This window comes from Panthera leo, chromosome F3 (assembly GCF_018350215.1).
Source record: "Panthera leo isolate Ple1 chromosome F3, P.leo_Ple1_pat1.1, whole genome shotgun sequence".
Taxonomy (NCBI): domain Eukaryota; kingdom Metazoa; phylum Chordata; class Mammalia; order Carnivora; family Felidae; genus Panthera; species Panthera leo.
The window spans coordinates 12,971,696-12,978,471 of NC_056696.1; the positions used below are offsets into that span (position 1 = coordinate 12,971,696).

Sequence of the window (6,776 nt, forward strand, 5' to 3'; positions counted from 1 at the left end):
TACCCCCTGCTCCCTGCAAACACTCACCCCAGTCTATGTTCTAAATCGAGGAAGAAGCATCGAGATGGAACAACGGAGTGCTCAGACGACAAACGGAGTCCGCACAGAGTCTGTCCCATGGTCAGCAGACATGTTTTTAAAAAAAAGTAAGCAAAGCTCTCCCAGAGATTTCAGAGCTCCTCCTGCAGGCTTTGGCCCCCACTTTAGGCACCAAAGTTCTTAAAAAATCATTTTCACTTTTTCTACCAACGTTTTTCTTCACTGATCCTCTTGATTCTTTCATTTACTTTTTCCCACCGTATGGGGTAAATAGAATCCAGTGACACGGTCACCACACTGGTTTGGACAACCAAGTGGACAGGAAAGACGCCTGTGTCACAAAAGTGCAAAGGATGGCACCACCACTGCTTCCTGTTCTTTTTTTTTTTTTTTTTAATGTTTATTTATTTATTTTGAGGGAGGGGGCGCAGACAGAGAGGGAGAGAGAGAATCCCAAGCAGGCTCCACCCGGCTGTGAGCATAGAGCCTGATGTGGGGCTCGATCCCACAACTGTGAGCTCATGACCTGAGGTGAAATCCAGTGTGGGATGCTTAACCGACTGAGCCACACAGGAGCACCCCCCCCCCTCCTCTTTCCAGAAGAGGCAAGAGTGGAAGAAGGGCTCATCTGCCTTTCCTACCTTCAAGACACCGAGAAAGACCTGATGGAATCAGGTAGACGAGGGCTGAGATCAGAGTAACCCTACACAAAGTTTGTAAACAGGCATTTTAATAATAGAAAATCAGACCAAGGAAGAATGACTAGGTATTATATGAAAACGTGACCACACGAAAGAGTTTGGGGAGAGAACAACTAAAACAGAGGGAGACGCCATCAGACAAACTCACAACAAAGGCAAGGCTGGGGAATAAGCTTGGTCAGGTTTCAGATGGGGGCTCAGTACCCCGGCACTCTTCTGCTCCCCATGGTGGTAACCAAATCGCTTAGGTAGATGGGTGCTCTTGGAACTTTACTGTGTCTTCATTCTGAGTGCTGTATTGCTGCCTAAGGGGTGGCGACAGTGATGAATGGAAAAACAAGATGTGGTATATCCATACAATGGAACATCATTCCTCCATATAAGAAGTATTGATACATGCTACAACACAGAGGGAGCCTGAGGACCTTCTGCTCCACGAAAGAAGCCAGACGCAAAAAGCCACATATTGTCTGATTCCATTTCTATGAAATGTCCAGGACAGGTAAATCCATAGAGACAGAAAGCAGACGAATGGTTGCCAGGGCCTGAGGGTAGAGGGGAAATGGGAATTGTCAAATGGTATGGCAATTTTGGGGGGGTAATGAAAATGTCCTGGAATTAGATCATTGTGAAGGTTGCACAACCTTACGGGTATACTAAAAAACACTGAGAGAACAAGCATGAGCAGGGGAGGGGCAGAGAGAGAGAGAGAGAGAGAGAGAATCAGAGAATCCCAAGCATGCTCCGTGCTGTCAGTGCAGAGCCTGACACAGGGCTCGAACTCACAAACCTGAGCCGAAATCCAGAGTGCGATGCCTAACTGACTGAGCCACCCAGGCGCCCCTGAACTGTACTTTTTTTCTTTTTTAAATATGGAAGCTTCAGGAATTTGTGTGTCATCCTTGTGCCGGGGCCAGGCTAATCTTCTCTGTATCGTTCCCATTTTAGTATATGTGCCGCCCAAGCGAGCACTGAATTGTGCATTTAAATGGTGACTTTTACATGAATTATTTCTCAATTAAAAAATAAAGCCCACGTAATGTGTGTGAGCAGGCACAGGTGTGCATGTGAAGGAGAATGGATATATTCATCAGGTCATTGTGCAACACTTGTAACAAAAGAGAACCCTACATTGATAGCAGGGACTTGTGTCATATTCTGTGTTATTGTGACTGAACTCACGTGAGTTCACAGCGCGGCAAGTCCCAGATAGAAACTACATCAGGTGGAGTTGCCGCACAAAGTAAATTTATCTGCAGCACATACAGAGATCACCGGGAAAGGTTTCCAAAGCCGTGATTCCTCCAGCAAGGGTGGATGGGTTAGAAGAAACCCTCTTTAGGGTTAGAACGACTACTCAGATAAGGAAGCCTTGTCCTGGGATGTAGGGGCGGGCCTAAGGCTGCGCATGCGCCTTAAGGAAACAGGCCTATACATACTTTGTATATTACGTAAACGAGGTTTGTGCTCCTTCTTGGGCGGAGATCTTAGTATTATAATGAGGTACAGGTAGTTGTCAGTCATTCTAGTGGTCGCTCTATCTGCGCAGGCGCCAGTCAGGGGTTTTGCTCACACCGGTCTGGGTGGTCCGGGCCTGCTGGAGGTCGCTATCAGTGGAGGGGCAGTTTCAGTTCCACTTGACCTGTATTAAGAGATAAGCTGGAGGGGCGCCTGGGTGGCTCAGTCGGTTAAGCGGCCGACTTCGGCTCGGGTCATGATCTCACGGTCCGTGAGTTCAAGCCCCGCATCGGGCTCTGTGCTTACAGCTCGGAGCCTGGAGCCTGTTTCGGATTCTGTGTCTCCCTCTCTTTGACCCTCCCCCATTCATGCTCTGTCTCTCTCTGTCTCAAAAATAAATAAACGTTGAAAAAAAAATTTAAAAAAAAAAAGAGATAAGCTGGAAAGAAGAGCTGAAGGAAAAATGTGGGACAAAGGTCGGTGAGTACCGGCAGGTGGGCGGTGAAGGTCGGGTCTTGGGGTCTAGCTGGTGACCTTGTTGAAAATCAAGTGTCAGAAAAACGGAAAATTAATTGGCAAGTCATAAAGATGGCATTAGAAATGCTCCAAGTAGGTAGACTGAACTAATCTCAATGAGAAATGATTGCCAAGCTCAGATTCCCTTTCCAAAGTGTCTCATTGCATTTCTGGAGTTTGCAGATACCTAGAGCTCCCCAAACTTGCGTGGGTCTCCTTTTCAAAATCACTGAATTAAAACAGATTCCCTCATACCCAGCACTGGAAGTAAATGAGCTCTGAAAGTTAAGCGAATCGAAAAGCAACACTTCCTTAGCCAGCCCTCCTGGGATCTAGGCCTTGACGGGCAGCCCCACGTTCACCTGGCGCAAGCTCGGATATTCGTGTTCTGTGGGGTTTGACTTAACAGTCACACACTTGCCCAGTGCTCATTACACAGCCCACTTGAGACGTTGGTAAATTGCAGGTTAGGAGGAAAAAGCGGACTCATACGAGATACTTATTCTGCTTTTAAGTAGCAGTTACCAACCTCCAGATTCCAGAATCATTTCCTTCAGTTCCCCAAACTGCCAACCTAGCAAGATTAGGAGCCTTGGAAGAGAAAAGGAGTAGAGGAGGTGATGTGCATGTTAAACATTTCTTCTCACAGTTAATGAACTGCAGAGTTTCTATATCGAGTGGTCATGATGATCAAATACAAATATTTTTTAATTATTTTTATTTTATTATTATTATTTTTTTTACAGTGGAAGTCCTGTATATTGGACACCTGGCAAACAAGATCTTTCTCAATGCTTTCAGAGATCATGATTTGTAGTAACTGATAATTTTGCTGAGAGATGAATTTAAATTATTTGCACTTCAGAGTGGTAGGTTCTCTAGTGGTCTTCATTTGGGTAATAACTCTCATGAATTCATAATCTTCGTTATCTATGGAAAATACCTGTGGTGGTGATGGATGTGAAGAGAAAGTGAAAAGGCTTAAGGAAGTCCTAGTACTTGTGATTTGGAGGATTTCTATAGGCCTTTGGATGTATCCCTGATAGAAGCAACTGTCGCATCACAAACTTAGTACATAAGACACCGCGTACTTTGCTCACAAATTTGTAGGGTTTGGGCAGGGCATGGTAGGGCAGCTCATCTTGGCTCATGTGGCCTCAGCTGGGGTAGCTTGAGGGCTGGGGGCTGGGATCACCTGAAGCTCGTTCGCCTCTGCCGGTTGACTGGTTGTCTGCTGGGACCTCAGCTGCAGCCACCTGCTGAAGCCCATACACGTGGCCTCTCCATGTGGCTTGGCCCTCTCACATCATGGCAGCTGTCTTCCAGAATGAGCATCCCCAGGGAAGGAGGCAGAATTGAAAGTATTTTTATGACTTAGCCTTCACCTTTATGACTTCCGCTTAACTCTATTGGTTGAAACAGTTTAAAAAAAAAAAGTCCATCCATGTTCAAGGGGAAGAGGCATAGACTCCATTACTAAATGGAGGAGTATCAATATCACTTTGTAAGATGAGCGTGTGAGATGGAATATATGGGGGCGGGCATCTTTTGAAAATACAACCTGCCTCATCAGCCCAAAACTACAAAAATTGAAACAACAGCGATTTATCATTTTTCACAGAGAGTCAACTTTCTGTGGTTGGCTGGGTGGTTCTTCTTCGGGTCTTGCTTGAATTCACAAGAGTGTGTTTTGGTGAGAGGTCAGCTGAGGGAGTGTGCTCAGCCGAGACGGCAGGGCTTCTGTCTCCCAGTTTTTCACAGCATGTCAGTCTCAGGGAGCGATCCACAAGGGCAAAGGCAGAGGCCGTGGGTCTTATTGAGGTCTAGGCCCTGGACTCCTACGTCGTTTCTGCCACATTTTGTTGGTCAAGGCAAGATACAGGGTGAGCCCAAATTTAAGATGTGATGAAACAGTCTACCTCATGATGAGAAGAGCTGACGAATACCACGGCCATCTTTTTCAATCAATAGACATTGCCTTCTGGCCCCAATGATTGACTTTCTCTTCCCATGCACAATAGGCTCACCTCTTCCCCCCAAAGTCTCATATCATTGTGGCATTAGGCTCTGGCTTGTAGTGAAAGATACCATCGTAAACTCATATTCAAGTGAGGATGAGGCTTCTTGGGTGTGGTTTTCAGGGTCTCCTCTAGTATGGTTCCTCTTGATTCAGAGACTTGTGAACTGAAAGAAGTTAACTGCCACCTCCCCTGTCCACTCCCACCCAACACACAAAGGTGAGACAGGGACAGGATAATCACCAAGGATACTTGCATTCTGAAAGGGGTGCAATGGGAAGTTATTGTTCATTGCAGATCTGAAATCCTGCCAGGTACACCTGCAACTTACTCTGGGGTCACAGGATATTCTTAGGGCCACTTAATGTCAAAAGTCTGAGCGCACTCTGTTTCTTGGAAGGCATTTTTTTCTTTCTTTTCAGGATTCTTAAGGAAATTTCAGTTCATTTTCTCAAGAATTCTTCCAGAATATGTCAAGATAGATGTCACACCCATTTTTTAAAATGATTCATATGTTGTAGGGAAAAAAATCCTTTTTAGCTCAGGGATGTTTTCTTCTATTATCTTCTTGGCTATTGTTCCTATACCTTTTTATTTATTTATTTTTAATGTTTGTTTATTTCTGAGAGACAGAGAGAGAGAGACAGAGACAGAGAGAGAGAAAGACTGAGCACGAGCAGGGAAGGGAGAGAGGAAGACCTAGAATCTGAAGCAGCTTCCAGGCTCTGAGCTGTCAGCATAGAGCCTAATGCAGGGATCGAACCCACAGACTGTGAAATCATGACCTGAGCCGAAGTTGGACATTTGACTGACTGAGCCACCCAGGCACCCCGTTCCTATACTTTTTAAAAGGACTCTTTTATTGGAAAATCAACCAGTCAAATGTTGGTGCTCTGATTTTTACCTTCTATATTATTCATATTTAATCTATGTTCTTCTCCTCTGCTTTCTCAGAGAGCTTTTAGAATTTTTCTTTCATATTACTGATTTTTTTTTCAGTATTAATTCTATTCTTTAATGGCTCTCTATTTCCAGCAAGTCTTTATCCCAAACAGTAGGGAGGTTCTGCTGTACTCCAAAGAGAACGTATGTTGATGCCTAATGCATTATCACTCCAATTTAGTAGGCTTTCAAGAACGTGGCTAAAATGTATATGTGGGATTTTTGATATCTGAGGACATACCAGTGTTTTCTACATTCCCATTAAACTAGCAAAAACACAAAACTAGCAAAGACACAAAAGAATCCAACAACTCACCTCACTGAAAACCTCAAGGTATCCTCAAAGACAGAATTTGGGAAGACTTTTGCCAATAATCAAGAACAGCTGGGTGGATTTAGACAAGACCTCTCCAAGAAACGCTTGGAAAAAAGTAGGAAGATCAGTTTATCTTTCTCTTATTCTCTGTTTCATGACTAAAGACCAGGAGGTTAGTCACAGCTAATCTTGTTACAAGAAACAAAGACTCTAAAAGCAGCCCTTCAACTGTGTTGAAGAAAAACCATTCTTTTCTGTGGGACCTTCTGACCATCTGGCTTAGGCCTCTCCTGAAGATTCTTAGCATACCCCTCATGGCCTGGAGCGAGCCCTGGCACGCGAGGCCGAGTGACGGGCTTCTGACTGCCAGCTGTGATCAGAGCTGCAAGTGGTAATAGTACCAGGTTACTTTGTGTGATGTACCCCACCTGTCATTTCTGAAGCTTCCATAAAGTCATGGCAAAATTTATAGCTTTCAGTTCTCTGCTGTGCAGAGTTAAGCACTAGGTGCTTATCCCGCGTATGGAAGGCGATAGGAAGGGGTAGAGAGTGTCCTCCTTCCCCAAGTCCCGACTGGACATGGTAGCTCTCCCATGTGGTAGGCATCATGAATCTTAGGAAGGTGACCAACACAGATGCAGCCGTGGGGAGACAGGAGGAGGAAACCGAACATGAGGAACCTATTCCTGGCCCTACGTGAGAAAGGACCTTCGGGAACTCTCAGAAAGAGCAAAAAACTCATGAGGAGAAATAATTTCCAGCTATACACCAAGGCCTAAAAGCCAT

The 6,776-nt window shown here is 45.0% G+C and overlaps 1 non-coding gene across 1 annotated transcript; it reads right to left on the bottom strand.

Annotated features, from left to right (window-relative positions):
- Positions 1-1,605: 1,605 nt before the first annotated feature.
- LOC122212549 lies at positions 1,606-1,712 on the bottom strand. The gene has a single exon (XR_006199218.1). It is a non-coding gene; the product is annotated as a U6 spliceosomal RNA (small nuclear RNA).
- Positions 1,713-6,776: the final 5,064 nt, after the last annotated feature.